At 40.6% G+C, this 19,609-nt stretch overlaps 1 pseudogene across 1 annotated transcript; it reads left to right on the top strand.

Annotated features, from left to right (window-relative positions):
• The first annotated feature begins 16,333 nt into the window (after nucleotides 1-16,333).
• Nucleotides 16,334-17,896, top strand: LOC308668878 (biogenesis of lysosome-related organelles complex 1 subunit 4-like; annotated as a pseudogene). Its single transcript has one exon. The product of its transcript is annotated as a biogenesis of lysosome-related organelles complex 1 subunit 4-like (transcript).
• The last annotated feature ends 1,713 nt before the right edge of the window (nucleotides 17,897-19,609 follow it).

Below are 19,609 nucleotides of genomic sequence, written 5' to 3' on the forward strand. Positions count from 1 at the left end.
CAAGGAAAGCTGGACGTGGTCAAACAAGAGATGACAAGACTGAACATCGACATCTTAGGTATCAGCGAACTAAAATGGACAGGAATGGGTGAATTTAATTCAGATGACCATCAGGTATACTACTGCGGGCAAGAATCCCTCAGAAGAAATGGAGTAGCCTTCATAGTCAATAAAAGAGTAGGAAAAGCAATACTGGGATACAATCCTCAAAATGACAGAATGATCTCAGTTCGAATCCAAGGCAAACCATTCAATATCACAGTAGTCCAAGTCTATGCCCCAACCACCAGTGCTGAAGAGGATGAAATTGACCAGTTCTATGAAGCCCTACAGCACCTTATAGAATTAACACCAAAAAATGATGTCCTTATCATCATGGGGGATTGGAATGCTAAAGTAGGAAGCCAAAAGATAACTGGAATAACAGGCAAGTTTGGCCTTGGAGTACAAAATGAAGCAGGGCACAGGCTGATAGAATTTTGTCAAGAGAATACGATGGTCATAGCAAACACTCTTTTCCAACAACCCAAGAGACGGCTCTACACATGGACATCACCAGACGGTCAACACAGAAATCAGATTGACTATATGCTCTGCAGCCAAAGATGGAGAAGCTCTATACAGTCAGTAAAAACAAGACCAGGAGCTGACTGTGGCTCAGATCATGAGCTTCTCCTTGCAAAGTTTAAGCTTAAACTGAAGAAAGTAGGGAAAAGCACTAGGCCAGTCAGGTATGAATTAAATCATATCCCTGTTGAATATACAGTAGAGGTGACAAATAGATTTAAGGAATTAGATCTGATAGACAGAGTGCCTGAAGAACTATGGACAGAGGTTCGCGACATTGTACAACAGGTAGCAACCAAAACCATCCCAAAGAAAAAGAAATGCAAGAAAGCAAAATGGCTGTCTGAGGAAGCTTTGCAAATAGCTGAGGAAAGGAGGGAAGCAAAAGGCAAGGGAGAAAAACATAGATATGCCCAATTGAATGCAGAATTCCAGAGAATAGCTAGAAGAGATAAGAATGCCTTCTTAAATGAACAGTGCAAAGAAATAGAAGAAAACAATAGAATAGGGAGGACCAGAGATCTTTTCAAGAAAATTGGAGAGATGAAGGGAACGTTTAATGCAAAAATGGGCATGATAAAGGACCAAAATGGCAGGGACCTAACAGAGGCAGAAGAGATTAAGAAGAGGTGGCAAAATTACACAGAAGAACTATACAAGAATGAGCTTAACGTCCCAGATAATCACAATGAGTTGGTCACTGACCTCGAGCCAGACATCCTAGAATGTGAAGTGAAGTGGGCCTTAGAAAAGCTGAGCAACAACAAAGCTAGTGGAGGTGACAGTATTCCAGCTGAGCTATTCAAAATCTTAAAAGACAGTGCAGTAAAAGTGCTACACTCAATTTGCCAGCAAATTTGGAAAACTCAACAGTGGCCACAGGATTGGAAAAGATCAGTTTACATTCCAATTCCAAAGAAAGGCAGTGCCAAAGAATGTTCAAACTATCGCACCATTGCACTCATTTCTCATGCTAGTAAAGTCATGCTTAAAATCCTACAAGCTAGACTTCAGCAGTATGTGGATCGAGAACTACCAGAAGTACAGGCAGGATTTCGAAGAGGCAGAGGAACTAGAGATCAAATTGCCAACATACGCTGGATCATGGAGAAAGCTAGGGAGTTCCAGAAAAACATCTACTTCTGCTTCATTGACTATGCTAAAGCCTTTGATTGTGTGGATCATAACAAACTGTGGCAAGTTCTTAAAGAGATGGGAGTACCAGACCATCTTATTTGTCTCTTGAGAAACCTATATGCGGGTCAAGAAGCAACAGTGAGAACTGGACACGGAACCACTGATTGGTTCAAAATTGGGAAAGGAGTCCGGCAAGGCTGTATACTGTCACCCTGCCTATTTAACTTATATGCAGAGCACATCATGAGAAAGGCAGGGCTAGATGAATCAAAAGTTGGAATTAAGATTGCCGGAAGAAATATCAACAACCTAAGATACGCAGATGATACCACTCTAATGGCAGAAAGTGAAGAAGAACTAAAGAGCCTCTTGTTGCGGGTGAAGAAGGAGAGTGCAAAACCTGGGTTGAAACTTAACATTAAGAAAACCAAGATCATGGCATCTGGCCCTCTCAATTCCTGGCAAATAGATGGGGAAGAAATGGAGGTAGTGACAGATTTTATTTTCCTGGGCTCCAAGATCACTGCAGATGGGGACTGTAGCCAAGAAATTAAAAGACGCTTGCTCCTGGGGAGGAAAGCCATGGCAAATCTAGACAGCACACTAAAAAGCAGAGACATCACCCTGTCAACAAAAGTGCGTATAGTCAAGGCTATGGTCTTCCCAGTTGCAATGTATGGCAGTGAAAGTTGGACCATAAGAAAGGCTGAGCGCCAAAGAATTGAGGCCTTTGAACTATGGTGCTGGAGAAGACTCCTGCGAGTCCCTTGGACTGCAAGGCGATCAAACCGGTCAGTCCTAGAGGAGATAAACCCTGACTGCTCTTTAGAAGGCCAGATCCTGAAGCTAAAACTCAAATACTTTGGCCACCTAATGAGAAGGAAGGACTCACTGGAGAAGAGCCTAATGCTGGGAAAGATCGAGGGCAATAGAAGAAGGGGACGACAGAGAATGAGGTGGCTGGATGGAGTCACTGAAGCTGTAGGCGTGAGCTTAAATGGACTCCAGAAGATGGTAGAGGACAGGAAGGCCTGGAGGAACATTGTCCATAGGGTCGCGATGGGTCGGACACGACTTCGCAGCTAACAACAACAACAACAATTAAAGATTAGTATTGGGTCTGTATTATAAAACCTGGTACGCCTACTCTAGATTAAGCCACATAATGCAGTGCAGTGTTCATTACAGTTTTGCAAATCTCTTAAATTTTTCATCTCCTTTCAAAGTCTGGAATTTATATCCCACAAGATTGTAGGATAAAAATCTCCCACTGGCAATTCTAGTGGTTTCTGTTATTGTTCCTTAAAGTCAATTTTGACTTGGAGAAGAACCTGCAGTTTTCCTGGCAAGATTTTGCAAGTAGATTGCCATTGCCTCCTTTCCAGGACCGAGAAAGAGGGACTGGCCCAAGGTTACCAGCTGTCTTTGAGCCTGAGGCAGAATTACAACACATATCTCTCAGTTTCCACTTTGGTGCCTTAACCACTATATCAAACTGGCTCTCATTCTGAAGGCAAAAAAAGAAGCAATGGATGGAAACCAATCAAGGAGAGAACTAACCTAGAACTGAAGAGAAATTTCCTGACAATTAGAACAATTAATCAGAGGAATGGCTTGGCTCCTGAAGTGGTGGGTGTTCCAACACTAGAAATTTTTAAGAAGAGATTGGATAACAGTTTGTCTGAAATGGACCAGGATTTCCTGCTTCAGCAGGAGGTTGGAATAGAATACCTCCAAGGTCCCTTCCAATTCTCTTATTGTGTTATTCTAGTTCCAGGTCCATATATTAAAATGCACATTTTGGGAGAAGACTGTAAACAAATGGGTACTTGCTATTCTAGATCAAACCATGGCAATCATTATATAATGAGTCAAATAAATTCTTGCTTATTTATTTGTTTAAATTATATCCCATCTTTCCTGTCTACTGAGATTCTCAGTCATCCAGGTCATAGTTATCCCAAATATGATTTTCGCGAGGCAACTGGACTTTCTTTTTTTTCTTTGAAGATGTTTCACTTCTCATCCAAGAAGCTTCTTCAGCTCTGACTGGATGGTGGAGAATGGAATATAAATCCTTCCATTCCCCACCATCCAGTTAGAGCTGAAGAAGCTTCTTGGATGAGAAGCAAAATGTCTTCAAAGAAAAACAAGACAGTCCAGTTGCCTCATGAAAAGCATCTTTGGGATCCCACTTTTCCTGTTTCCATGTTTCCCAACAAGCTGAAATCAACCAGTAAGTCTACATGGCTGAGGGTGGACATAGTGCAGTGATTCACTTAACAAATGCAGCAAGAAAGGTTGTAAAATGGGACAAAACTCATTTAACAACTATCTTGCTTAGTAGCCAAAATTTGGAGATTAATTTTGGTCATGTTGAGGACAACCTCTATTGTATTAAAATTTAAGACAGAGTTAAAATACATTTATAAAATAACCTAACTAGCATCTAATAACTGAAATCCAGCATACAACCTATATGAAATTATAATGTAAACACTAAAATTATATGAAATCTAAATTATATATAAAATTAGTAAAGGTAAAGGTTCCCCCGCACATGCGTGCTAGTCGTTTCCGACTCTAGGGGCCAGTGCTCATCTCCGTTTCAAAGCCGAAGAGCCAGCGCTTGTCCGAGGACGTCTCTGTGGTCATGTGGCCAGCATGACTAGACACCAAAGGTGCACGGAACGCTGTTACCTTCCCACCGTAGTGGTCCCTATTTTTCTACTTGCATTTTTACGTGCTTTCGAACTGCTAGGTTGGCAGAAGCTGGGACGAGTAACAGGCGCTCACTCTGTTATGCGGCACTCAGGATTCGACCCGCCTAACTGCCGACCTTCTGATCAACAAGCTCAGTGTCCTAACCCACTGAGCCACCGCGTCCCTTCATATATAAAATTACAACAGTGGAAAGATATCTAAAACTATAAATGTCAACAAAGTGATAAGAACTCAATTTCTGCTCTTGAAAGTCTTTCCTAACCTCATGTCCCTAGTGAAGAATTCCGAGGCTTTGCCAACAGGTTCAGCTTTAATGTGCATACCTTGATTAACACTTCTGGCAAACGTAGTATTTGTAATATGGGACTTATGGCTTTCTGAAATGTGTATGCAGGACCCAAGGAAAAAAATAGTTTTATTTTCTCAGCCAGGTGTGGGCGGGCAGAAAGTGCAACATAAGCTGGGAAAACACAAAACATTTTTTATTTTAGCACCTTTTTAAATGCAGAGAAAAGTAATTCTGTATTTCCAGGAAAAAATGGAAAAAGTGCCATTGAACCCTGCATGTAGACTTCATAGGACTACCTCATGTAATATGTCAAAGATAACAATTAAGTTTTTTATAGAGTTATTTATGGTTGAAACCATCAGCTACCTAGGTTGATGTCAACAACTTAGGTTATGAATTGACCATTGCTTATATGTTTATACCATATTTTTAATTGTTTTTAGAGGGAACACAGGGTGGTTTTAACTTCACAATAATACTCTGACCTGTGCTAAAAGGCAATAGCTAAGATTATTCACTGAACTTCATATTCTCCTAAATGGAGGAGAAAAATAAGGCATTGGTTATGGCAAAACATCTCCCTGCCTGGATTTCTTTCCTATGTAATTGGGAAACCATAAATAGTGCAGGCTCAGCTGTGAAAATACGTAGAAAGCCAAGGAATATTGGTAAACCTGGGAAAAGATACCAGGAGATGAGCATAGACTCTGGAAAGCCAAGATAAGTTCACAAAATTAACTTTCTTGAAAATAACTATGTCCATGAAATACTTTCTTTGTTATTTCACACTATTGTTTTTGTAACCCCATCATATCACCTCATAGAAACCTCTCGTGTCTGACCTCATATGTGCCATTAGAATATATGTTTAACTCATTCATATATAACATGAATCATTCATACATTACTCCTTCTACCCTCAATTCAGGAATTCATCTCGGGAGTCAATGAGGATAGGGAAGGAGACTTCAACTTTTCATTCTGACTTTGATGTCATCAGAAGTGTGACATGATCTAAACAGGGATTCCTGCTGGCTTTAGTAAAAATAATTTTCTAAATGTTGACAGATACTGTGGGATTAACAACCATGAATTAAAAATGGTACTGGCTGGGCAAAGACATAGTCATCATGAGTTATTTGGAGAAAAAGTCAGGAAACAGGAAAGAATCAAATAAAATCTATCAACAAGCGGTTGGCTCTTTTCTCAGGGGGAAAAAATGAACTTTTATGTTTTATGCTCTAGAGCAGGGGTCTTCAAACTTGGCCCTTTTATGACTTGTGGACTTCAGCTCCCAGAATTCCTCAGCCAAACTTCCTGGCTGAGGAATTCTGGGAGTTATTTATTTATTATTGGAACTTATATGTCGCCCTATCTCCTGAAGGACTCAGGGCGGCTAACAACAATAAAATACAATAATACAGAAGTTAAAAGAAAATTAAATTAATGGCCCCTGTAGAATAAATTAAAATTAAAATAAGTTAAAAATTAAAAATATAATTAAAATCCCTGTCAGTCCAGGTCAGCCTGATGGAAGAGGAGTGTTTTGAGGCCGTGGCGAAAGGACTGGAGATCTGGAGCCATCCGAAGCTCGGGGGGAGCTGGTTCCATAGGGCTGGCACTCCCACAGAGAAGGCCCTCCCCCTGGGGGTCACCAGCCGACATTGTCTAGCCGACGGTACCCCGAGGAGGCCTTCTCTGTGTGAGCACACTGGGCAATGGGAAGTCGTTCCCGGCAGCAGATGGTCCTGCAAGTATCCCAGGCCTAAGCCATGTAGGGCTTTAAAGGTAAGTACCAGCACCTTAAATCTCACCTGGAGGACAATCGGTAACCAATGCAGCTCACGCAGGAGGGGTATAATATGGGAGTATTGGGGTGCTCCCATCACTACCCGCGTGGCCATATTCTGCACCAGCTGAAGCCTCCGGGTGGTCTCCAAGGGCGGCCCCATGTAGAGAGCATTGCAGTAATCTATACGGGAGGTAACGAGTGCATGGGTGACTGTACGTAGGGCATCTCGGTCCAGAAAGGGGCGCAACTGGTGTACCAGGTGAACATGGGCAAATGCCCCCCTGGCCACGACTACAATATGATCTTCAAAACTGAGTCGTGAATCCAGGAGGATGCCTAGATTGCGTGCCCTATCAAAGGGAGGTAACATCTCTCCTCCCATAACCAAAGATGGAACCTCTTGGACTAAACGAGATGCCGGTACGTAAAGCCACTCAGTCTTGGCCGGGTTGAGCCGGAGCCTGTTCTTCCCCATCCAAATCTGTACCGCTTCCAGGCAACGGGACATCACATTGAGGGCATCACTGGGTTGGTTCAGGGTGGAGATGAAAAGCTGGGTATCATCAGCATATTGATGATACCTCACCCTGAAGCCACGGATGATCTCACCCAGCGGCTTCATATAGATGTTGAACAGGAGAGGCGAGAGTACCGACCCCTGAGGCACCCCACAGCTAAGGGGCCTAGGGGTTGACCTCCGCCCCCCTGCCAACACCGTCTGCGAACGGCCCGAGAGGTAGGAGGAGAACCACCATAAAACGGAGCCTCCCACTCCCAACCCCCTAAGACGTCTCAGCAAGATACCATGGTCGATGGTATCAAAAGCTGCTGAGAGATCTAATAGGACCAGGACAGAGGAATAACCCCTATCTCGGGCCCGCCAGAGATCATTCACCAGTGTGACCAATGCCGTCTCCGTGCTATACCCGGGCCTGAGTTGAAGTCCACAAGTCATAAAAGGGCCAAGTTTGAAGACCCCTGCTCTAGAGCATAAAACTCTAGACAGCTCAGGATGGGGAAAATGCACATATGTGGTACTGATAGTTAAACAATTTGGTTATTGCTAGGATGGCATCTCCATTCTTCAAGCAGCCAGAAGTAATTTCAACACTGGATCAATATCTCTGACACCAATTTAGAGGATAGTATATATCTGGCAACAAGTTTTTCTCTGAAATTGGTTACTGATTTTACAGGTATCACCAAAAGCAGGAAAACCTTCCTGTAAAAAGGAATGGCAAATCATCAACCTACCTATTGTGGATCCTAAAGCATGACCAGCATAAAATATTTTCTGCTGTCCAGTTTTCTGTAGAATAAACTCTGTCATGGCAGTAAGATCATAAATGCCCATTTCATGGAAACTGCAAATGTAAAGATGCTGTGTAAAATATAAATATAACTCTCAACTCAGAGTTCTCCCCTGAGGCACAGACTCAAAGTATATTATTTTGGACACATATGCAAAGATCTGGAGAAGTCTTTAATTCTGGGAAAGGTGGAAAGAAAGAGATGAAATGCAATTACAGCAGCAATTGGTGCTTGTTGGGAGACTTGAATGACCAGCCAGAACACAGATCATCTTGGAGAAAAACTATCTATCAATGCATCCAATCATATTCTACGGCTGTCCCCCTTGCAAATCATTAACTAGTATATTTAACCAACAGAATATGCAAACAACAAATCAATCTGGATAAAGAGGAGATAGAAATGTTTTTAGGTCATCTAATTGCTAACTGAACAAAACAAGTTTGAATAGAACTAAAAATTAGCAATCGCAATAGTATGTAACAGAATGTAAGAAGATTTACAGGCTTCCTTGACTCTTGTTTCTCCTATCTGATTAAACCATGATTAACCCATTGAAAAGGATGAATGAAGCAGTGAAGAACTTTTGGGCTGAATGGACATGATCTAGTTTTCTATACCATACCGTTCAACCCAAAAGCTTGTCACTGCTTCATTGATGTCAGCCATGGAAACAAACAAGAGTATATTGAAGATTACAAATGCTTGTTTCTTGATGGCCAAGGGAGCAGTTAAGGTCCCTACATAAAATTATCCCTTAGAATCAGCAAATCTGTCCAATTTCAAAAATGTATTGCCTGGAATTATTGACTAAGAAGATGGCAATCATCCAGAATACTACCAATGATCTGGTTCCATATTCAATAAGCTTTTGCCTGGGACATGGTAGTGATACAGTTACCTAACACTAGAAAACAAAGGTGTCCTGGACCTTTCAAGAGATTTCAACACAACTGATCATAGAACGTTTGAATGGGATTAGACATAGAGTATGACGTTTGGTATTGTGTCCTGGTAGCCCAAATCCAGGAAGTAAGATGGGAACCCTCCCTTATGGTATCACACAATGTTTTGCTCCACATGCCATTAAATACCAATATGAATTTTAGGGGGGATTACTCAGTATCTTGCTGTAAATTCCACAGGCCAACTAGAAACTGGTCTGCCTTTTTGGAAAACTAATGGAAAGCAGGCACTAGGTCAGAAAAGGACAGTTTCTTGTAGAAACGGCCCTTTCATGTCTCAATAGATTTATTGTAGGAGACAACTAGGCTGAGCCCAAGGGAAGGCTCAAACCCATCATCAGTCTTGAGTTCCTTTGCGCCCAGAAGAGATCTAAGTCCACCCCACCCTGATTTTCATTGACTCTTATCTACCGCCTATTTGTTTTGACTGCCAGGGTAATTCAGATTCTCTTAGAGAGCTTTAGCATGCAATAAGCCTATAATTATTTGAACTGCCTGAATTCCTGATTTCTTGCGCTTGACATTCTTTAACTGACCGTTGAATTGATTAATTGGTTGAATAACCAATTGACTGATAACCAGCTTGAGTAAGAGCTACATTTTAAATACTAACCTGAAATTCCAAAATTCTGTTTCGTTAACTGAAAGATGCTTGTGTCTTCTAGACCAGGAGTTTCCTCTGATATTTCCAATCCATACATCATACCCAGCATCTGCTAATATGAAGCCCAGGCTCTGGTGTGGTAAATTTGATATCCACACACTACCTTCCATAATTAAACCATGCATTAATAATATAGCAGACTTATTGCCTGAAAAAGAAACAACTTCTTAAGTCAGATCCTAAATAATAAGGTTCATAGAATCAGAATTGCATAAAACCGTGTTGGATGGGAAGTGACATTTTGATACTGTTTTTCTTCAAGGCACACATGGGGGGGGCGGGTTTGATGTGAATAAACACCACTGTCCTGTTTGTTTCCCAAGAAGTACTCAGACCCTATATTTCTGTTTCTGCTTTTTTTTTTTTACCTCCCGGAATTCTGTTCACACTTAGGTAATAGCCATCTTCTGTAACGACCTCATATTCTTCACAACAATATCCCCAATATCTGATTCTCTCGCTCTGTAAAGATTGAAAGACAAATCAATAATGTAGAATAAATTTTGTTGTAATGAATTAAATTAAATTAAAAAATTTAAAAAGTGCAGATGTTATTGAGTCAAGATCAACTGCTGGTGAATTTATGGATGTATAGAATTTTCTTGTCAACACTTAGGGTAAAATAGTCTGGGGTAAAAAGTCAAGGTGGTGGCCACAACTGTGATCAAATTTGTTTTTTTATGTATCTTGCATAGCAGATGTTGAACCACTGTTGCGACTGCCTTCTTGACTTTTTTGGCCATACCCTACATACAATCCGGGCAGCAATTTTTTTTTTAATCCCATTTATATCCCGCCCTTCTCCAAAGACTCAGGGCGGCTTACAATCTAAGAAGCACAAATCAATGTGCTAAGCACATTGGTTTGTGCTTAAATTGTAAGCTGCCCTGAGTCTTCGGAGAAGGGCGGGATATAAATGGGATTAAAATAAATAAAAAATAAATAAATGTGCTTAGCAATAGCCTTCATTCTATGTATATGCCTGCTTATTAGGGCTTTTGCCCCCCCCCAGTGGCATTTTTACAAAGTCAGCTTATTGCCCCCAACAATCTGGGTCCTCATTTTACCTACCTCGGAAGGATGGAAGGCTGAGTCAACCTTGAGCCTGGTGGGACTCGAACCTGCACTAATTGCAGGCAGCTGGTGCTACTTAAGGAGGCATTAACCCACTGCTCCACCAAGGCTCCTTTAAGAAGAAATTTGTTGTTGCCTTCTTCTGAGATGCTTTATGACTTCTTAGTCTGCCTAGTAATTTGCCCTCCAAACCTGGATTAACTTCAAGGCCCAGAAGCACTCAAGTATTGCTAACTCCTCAGACAATAAGACTATGCTTAACCAAGAATATTTAACATGAAGCAGAAGATTTAAGATGATCTTGCATGCAAGCTCCATGTCATCTTATTTGTAGATGCAACTGATAATGAAAATTTCAACCTTTAAACTGCATTGAATTGGTTAACAAAGTATTCTCACACCTCCTTTTTTCTCTAATAAAGTATTTATTTGGTTTGCTAATATGTGAATCATTTAAAGGTTTAAACCTACATCCACTCACTTGGGAGCATGGTGCTTCATTTTGTGTCAGTCCCACTAATTTGATCAGTTGAATAAATCAACTCAACGGGGAAGCTGGAATTATTGTTGTTGAGAATCACCCTAATAAAAGAATCTTGTCAATCTGATTATGGTGGACCTTCTTCTCTCTCTTATAATTGAGTGAGTTAGGGAGGCATCTGTTATCTTGATGTTCTGGACTCGCAGTCTTCTCACTTGGGGAAAAAGCCAGGTTTTCAATGTGTTCAAAAGGCTAGGAGGGTAGAAGATTGCCAGATTTCTGGGAGAAGAGCATTCCCTAGGGCAGAGGCTGCCACAGAAAAGGCACACTTCCTAGATCCCATAAGGTAACTGTCAAGATCCTGACTAACGAGCCCAACCAAGCAAGCACTCTTGAGATGATCCAATCTTTTAATGCAAAATTTAATATTGAGTGCATCATTTTGGCACGTATGAAAGCAAAAACAGCTATGATTAAATACCCCCTCCCCCAACCATATAGTAAAAGTATAGAATATTTCCTCTTCCCATTCGTGCAGGTCACATTGTCCAATTGGGTGTTACAATATTGTTACGAGAACATGTCTTGGGATTAGACAGACACTTAGTGAAGTGTCCTTGGTTCCCATAGGCTGACTTCTTGATATCTGGAGCCTGCATTCCATTTCCCCCTTCCCTCCCTCCAAGCATGTTGGCAACCAGAGAAGCAATAATGGTCGCAACAGCATAAATGTGATTCGAACTTGACAGCGACAATGTTTAAGACAAGGGAGTAGGAGCAGGCCCATCCTGTCTAACATGGTAGGATGAGTACTGATTAATATTCTAAGCGTTCAACTTACTATATTCATAAATGTTTCAGGATTCATAAATGTTTTGCCATTCGGCTCTTCTGAACTCAAATTTCCTTGTGTGGTTATCATAGCCATCAGCATCCACATGGTGAAACATCTATAGGACAATGGAGTAATTACTAATGGAGAAAGATACATATCTATTAAGCAGATTTATGGATACTTACACAATCAGCTTCTGCCAACCTAGCAGTTCAAAAGCACGTAAAAATGCAAGTAGAAAAATGGGGACCACTACGGTGGGAAGGTAACAGCGTTCCGTGCGCCTTTGGCATCTAGTCATGCCGGCCACATGACCACGGAGACGTCCTCGGACAAACGCTGGCTCTTCAGCTTTGAAATGGAGATGAGCACCGGCCCCTAGAGTTGGAAATGACTACCACGCATGTGCAGGGGAACCTTTACCTTTATCTTTAAAGGTAAAGGTAAAGGTTCCCCCGCACATGCGTGCTAGTCGTTTCCGACTCTAGGGGCCGGTGCTCATCTCCGTTTCAAAGCCGAAGAGCCAGCGCTTGTCCGAGGACGTCTCCGTGGTCATGTGGCCGGCATGACTAGACGCCAAAGGCGCACAGAACGCTGTTACCTTCCCACCGTAGTGGTCCCTATTTTTCTACTTGCATTTTTACGTGCTTTCGAACTGCTAGATGGGCAGAAGCTGGGACGAGTAACAGGCGCTCACTCTGTTACGCGGCACTCGGGATTCGACCCGCCAAACTGCCGACCTTCTGATCGACAAGCTCAGCGTCCTAACCCACTGAGCCACCGCGTCCCTACCTTTATCTTTACACAATCAGAAATTATAATGAGAGGGCCAGGTGGTCTAGTGGGTAAGGCACCAAGCTAGAAAGCGAAAACTGTGAATTCAAGTCCTGCCTTAGCCATGAAAGCAACCTGGGTGACTTTGAGCCGGTTACATTCTCTCTCAGCCCAACTCACCTCACAGGGTTGTTATTGTGGGACAATTAGGAGGAGGAAGGTGTGTTGGATGTATTGCCTTGAGTTATTTGTAAAAAATAATAAAGCAGGAAATAAATGGATGGATGGATGGATGGATGGATGGATGGATGGAATGTAAAGCAATCATCCATTTTAGTATAGGCATGACTAAATATAATTCAGTTAAGATGTTGCAGGAGAGGGGGGAGAAAACGAAGAAACAAATCAATATAATTTAAATATACATCATTAAGTATACATATAAATATAATAATGACTACAGCATTGTAGTCTTGTGGAAGAGCAGGGTAGAACAACGGCTAATGACCCTCTTTTACCGGTCTACTATAGAGAGCATCCTCTCATACTGTATTGCGGTTTGGTATGCTGATCTGACAGCTGCGGATAGGAAAGTATTACAGAGGGTGGTAAGCACAGCACAAGACATTGTGGGCTGTCCCCTGACACCACTGGATGACATCGCCAGGGCTCGCTGCCTTGGAAGAAAGAGCAAAATTCTCAGGGATGACTCACATCCTGGACGGTATCTCTTTACTCTCCTACCATTGGATAGGAGATATAGGAGTATAGCCAGCTGTACCAACAGGCTGAAGAACAACTTTTATCCATGGGCTGTTAGGCTTTTGAATGGGAAATAATTTTATAAACTTTATGCATGACTGACTTGCGAGACCGGTGTGTTGTGCAATTAGCTCACATGGTGTAATAAGATGGAGGGTTTGTGTCACTGTTAGTTGGGGGTGGGGGGCACGAAGGGAGGCTCAGCCAATCTCAAGTGGTGAATGCTCCAACACTGGAAGTTTTTAAGAAAAGACTGGACAGCCATTTGACTGAAATGGTATAGGGTTTCCTGCCTTAGCAGGGGGTTGGACTAGATGACCTCCAAGGTCCCCTCCAACTTCTTCTTCTTCTTCTTCATTATTATTATTATTATTATTATTATTATTATTATTATTATTATTGTTGTTGTTGTTGTTGTTGTTGTTGTTGTTGTTATTATTATTATAGTTTAATCCACTTGCACTGTTTTATGTTTACATGTTTGATGACAAACAGCCTTATGTTTATAAGTGACAGTTTTCCTACTAAGCACCTGCATGTCATAAGCATTTGAATTAAAATTACCATATTAAAATCAAATCTGATGTTTTTTAATTTTTATTTGGTGTGCGTTGGAGTATAGCCCAAACCCTATAATTTAACAGGAAATGTAGGGGGTCGTTGTATATGCCCAGTCGTCTTATACGCCGGAAAATACGGTACTTTGACAATAAAGGTTCATTCATTCATTCATTCATACTCTATTATCAGTTGACTGTAAACATTTTTTTACTGTAGAATGTTCTGCAATCATTTTATATACAGTATAGAAAATCATATTGACGTACAGTGAAAGACATAAAATGCATTTGGTAAAAATAACCTGATAAAGTAAACTTTTCAGATAACACATCACTCCATGGACAAAATTGCATGGAGTTAATTGCATACACTGAACCCTAGATAGCCCCCTTGCTCTCCGTTGTGCACTTGATAGAGGGAAAGGAGGTGAAGATGCTCTGTGCTGCCCAACTTGATATCCAACCACTTCTTGTTTGGAAGAACATGAAGACCACAGTCAATTTCATTGAGAAGAAAGAAGGTTTCCTCTTACCAATGCCAGGAGGAAGCCAAGTCACTTTATTCTGAGAACCCAGCTTGAGTCTCCTTCATGTGGCGTTTCTGGGTGAATTTGAAAGACTGAAGCATTGTGATATGACCTTATACCCTGAGCATACAAAATGCACAGGAGCCTCAAACCAAATTCTTGTGTACGACATAATAAGCCAACCATTGTACTAGAGATGTAAAATGTTTGTTTCCGATTATCCCAGCATCAGCCACTTCTACTTTTTCAATGATCGGATTTAGGTTGACATTTATGTGAGGTTTTAATTCCAAAAAATATAGATACAATCACTAATAATCTTCCAGAAAGCTCCCTAATGATAAATCTTCCTAACTTCACCTTTTTCACCTTTTTTCCAGTAGCAAATCAAGGTCAGATTATATAATTAACGCAGGCATGTCAAACTGCCGGCCCGCAGGCCAGATGTGTCACACCAAAACTGCACCCACCCCATTGCCAGCAATGGGGAAAAAGTCGTGATACGTTGCACAATTTCACATGACGTTGCAGGTTTGACATGCCTGAAGTAATGAAAAATGAATTTGAATTTATTCCATTTGTTATAAAATGTTAACTAACTGCCTCCAATGAAACAAAGATTACTGTAATTAAAGACTGGGGAAACCTGTCTTTAAACAATTATATATTTCTGTTTTCAATATGCAAATGGCGCCTCAGGAAAAAGCTTCTTGGGACTATATCATTAGATGTGATGAACAATATTTCTGGATTAGATTTCCTGAAGGATTTCCAAATTTTCAAATCATCTGCTTTGCTCTGCTTATTTTGATGGATAATTATATACCGTAGTTCGTTTAATCTGGAGGTTAAGACACCAGGCTAAAATCAGGACTATGAGTTCTAGTTGTGCCTTAGACATGAAAACCAGCTTGATGCTTTTGAGCCAGACATTCTTTCTCTCAGTCCAGGGCTGTTGTTTTGGAGACAATAAGAGGAACAAGTATTATATTTGCCACCTGGAGTTATTTATTCATAATAAAAATAATTTATAAACAGTAATAAAGGTGGAATTTTAAAAAATAAAAACAAAATTTAAAATATATCTTAACTGGTATTATAATTTTAGTTTTTTTCAAAATAGCTTTAAAACTTAAATATGTAAGCCAGACATAGCTAGAGAAAGAAGAGAAAGGAGAGAAAGAAGAAAGGAGAGAAAGAAAGAAAGAAAGAAAGAAAGAAAGAAAGAAAGAAAGAAAGAAAGAAAGAAAGAAAGAAAGAAAGAAAGAGACAGAGAGAGAGAAAGGGAAGGGAAGGGAAGAAGGGAGGAAGGGAAGGGAAGGGAAGGGAAGGGAAGGGAAGGAAGGAAGGAAGGAAGGAAGGAAGGAAGGAAGGAAGGAAGGAAGGAAGGAAGGAAGGAAGGAAGGAATTTCCTACTCTAACTAAAAGCTACTTTCTTACTTAAAAAAATCACATAGGCACAATCATATAGCTTTAACCTCAGCATCAGTTAAATACATTTGATCAAAAAATGTAGCAACTAGTCAAAAGTTACAATATTAGCAAAAGTGATCAAAAATATTTTATCATTATCTGTGTTTGGCCTAAAGAGGACTTAGTCCTAAACTATTAAAGTGTAATTTTTTATTCTCCAAAGAGATTCATTTTCTTGAATGAAAATTGCAGGACATAATTCTATATTGTACCATATTGTGCCATAGTTATAGAGAAATATCTGTTTCTTTATACATTATTCCTTCAAATGTAAAATAAAACAAAGACAAATTATCCATGTGAGATTTAAAATAACATTTTGTTTCTTAAAAATTCATGGCAAATGTACATTTATACGTGTCCCATTTAATCAATAAATTCATATTTAATGGGGCGATTCCGGGCTGGGCGCGGTCCGGAAGACGGGCGGGAGATGGCGCAGGCAGCCTGGGCCCCTTCTGCCAGCATCCCGGAGGAGCCGCCGACGCCTCATTCCTCCTCCTCGTCTTCCTCGTCCTCGAGCGCTGATAGCGGCCACGTCTCGCAGAGTCACAGCAGCGCCTCCGGCATCGGCGACGAGCACTCGGCGCAAGGCGATGCCTTGGGCGGGGAGTTTCTACTGGCCGTGGCGGCGGCGCTGGCGGCTGACTACGCCTCCTACCTGCTCCCCTCGCCGCTTGAGAACGTCGCCTCAGCCGGGCAGATCGGAACTTTAGACAAGAGTCTTGAAGATTTATTGATCAGGGTAGATGAGTTTGTGGGAATGCTGGACGTGATTAGAAGTGATTCTTCTCAAGTAATTAATGAAAGTGTGCCACATATTCATGCAAAGGCAATGGAAATGAAGAAGCTCTATAGAAAGATTGACAAACTAGAGGCGTTTGTAAAAAGGATCGGTAGTAATGTGGCTGGAATGGAGGAACAGATCATAAAGGCAGAATTTGACCTTGGAAATTTTCCAAATACGTTAAAAAAATATCGTACACAATCAACGTGCCATCTTTTTTAAATAAATCATCATCAAGGCAGGATCAAGCTGTATGAGCCTCTTGATCTCTTCAAGACTGAAGACTACTTTCCTTGTCTTGATCAAGGACAATGTATGTGATTTAATTGAAAGCGGTAACACGTAATGGAGAATGTTATCAGTAAGATCCATTAGGTTGTTGCTGCACTTTTTTCTAGAAAACTACGGTGCCTTCCTTGTGTCCCAGTTTGTCTTCAAGTGTATTTACTTCAGCTGGATTTTCTGTATAAATAATATACTAGTATCTTAAAGCACAATCTAATATAAATCCTTGTGGCAGCTAATTTTATCAAGAAAAGATAGTATGTATATTATATAAACTGTAAGCAAGTCTAACACTATCCTCTTAATTGAGATTAGACAGAGGGAATAAATGGGAAGGATTGGATACACAGGAAAACCTTCCAGCCATTATTTTCAGCCAGAATAGTTCAGAAAACCAACCTATATAATTCACCTCTGTATTTCCCTCTCTCCTAGGATAAGAAAGATTTTACAGCCATTTATCAAAACTGTATTCCATGGTTTTCTGGCTAAATTCTTTTGAAGATTAACAAAGACTATATTCCCACTATAAGTGGGAAAAACAAAATATACCGTGTTTCCTGCTGTTAATCTCTGTACCACAGGCATATTTGTTAAATAATAGTACTTAGAAGTGCAATAAGGACCGAAATATACATTGACGCTAGTGATCTGGATTCTGTTCAACACAGCAAGAAGAAATCCACTGGCTGACTAGAGCATAGTAAAAGCAACTTTGTTCTTTGAAATGCTGTATGCATATTAAAGAAAAACAGCAATATGTACAGATTGCTAAACTGCAGAAGCAACTGTTTCATAAAGTTTTTCATGAATATCCTTTTATATAAAATGTGAAATGTTTGATCACCAAAGCACTTATATGTTAACTTGTAACTAAGCATTTAAATTAAGTTTTAGATTAAAATGCCATTTAAAAAATAAATTCATATTTAATGTTATTAAATTCAAAATGTTTTGATACAAAAATAATTCTCTTTTATGAATATGGATTAAAGTTAAACTGGGAAAGATTGGGAGAGGGGGGAAGGAAAAGGAATTCCATGAGATAAATATCAGTAATTAAGTAAAATCCCCCCCAAAAAAACATTCATCCAGCAGCCATAGATCCAAACATTAATCCATTAGACATGGATCCTTTTAGATATGAAAATTCCTTTTCATCAATAAGCATTTTGAAAAACATGTTTTGAATTGGCATGATGAAAGACAGAACTTACATTAATGTTGCTTTCTTTTCTTTCATTCTCATTTCAAACCCAGCACACAATATTCCTGGTGAGGTATGGATCAGCTAGCAGCGTCTCTCCTAAATGGCACCTTTCTTCCCACTAACAAGTTTGAGAACCTCCCTTTATAAACTGTAGACACCTACTGAGTGTAGCAGTGTTTGATCATATTTACACCCTGTTGGCTGATGCCTTCTGACTCAATCCAATAGGAAGACGTCCCTATCAAAAAGGTTCCTTTTATTACAGTAGCATATAAGGCAGCATATCTGCACTTTCTGCCTTCTGCCAGTATGAGCCACTCCATGTTTCCTGAGAACAGAAATCAATGACATCTCCTTCTTATTCAATACAATTCAGTTCAGATACAAATAGTCTCTTGAATTCTTCTAACAATGCTTTAATTGTATTGTGGTTAATTTAATAGAAAAAGGAGTAGAAAAATAGGGACCACTACAGTGGGAAGGTAACAGCGTTCCGTGCGCCTTTGGCGTCTAGTCATGCTGGCCACATGACCACAGAGACATCCTCGGACCAGCGCTGGCTCTTCGGCTTTGAAATGGAGATGAGCACCGGCCCCTAGAGTCGGAAACGACCAGCATGCATGTGTGGGGGAACCTTTACCTTTACCTTTACCTAATTTAATAGGTGAATTTGTAATGGTTGAATTAAGTTTCTTTTTTTCAAGTTGATTTGCTTTGAAAATGATTTCAGGATCGTATAATTTATGTCACGTTCTACTCTTATTCAGAGAGCTTTAGAATTACAGACAGAGGACAAAAGAAAGGAAAAAGAGCAACAATAGGCTCTCGTGGGACAGAGTGATTGGCCCAAGGTCCACCAGCTACCTTTTGTGGCAAAAGCTAGACTTGAATTCATGCTCTCCCACTTTCTAGCCTGGTGCCTTGACCACTAGACCAAACTGGCTCTCATTGGGTTTAGTAGGTAACCATGTTAGTTCTAAGAATTGCAGTCTCTCAAGCACATGTTATCAAGACAGGGAAGTCTGTTCTAGTGCATCAGCATGTTTTGTTTTACCTTTTAAGTATTTGGGAACATTATATTACTTGGAATAACATGAAAGGAGCACCCACCGGGCATCCCCCAGGCAATGGTGATGTCATCAGTGAATCCTTTCAACTCAGAAGCACCTTAAAAGTTGCTTCCAACACAAACGGGACAAGATGTGTAAACAATAGCAATAGCACTTAGACTTCTATACCACTTCACAGTGCTTTACAGCCCTCTCTAAGCGGTTTACAGACTCAGCATATGGCCCCCAACAAACTGGGTCCTCATTTTACCAACCTCAGAAGGATGGAAGGCTGAGTCAGCCTTCAGGTGGTCAGGATTGAACTGTTGAACTGCTGGCAGCC

The sequence above is a fragment of the Vipera berus genome (genome assembly GCF_964194415.1).
Source record: "Vipera berus genome assembly, chromosome: 5".
Lineage (NCBI taxonomy): Eukaryota > Metazoa > Chordata > Lepidosauria > Squamata > Viperidae > Vipera > Vipera berus.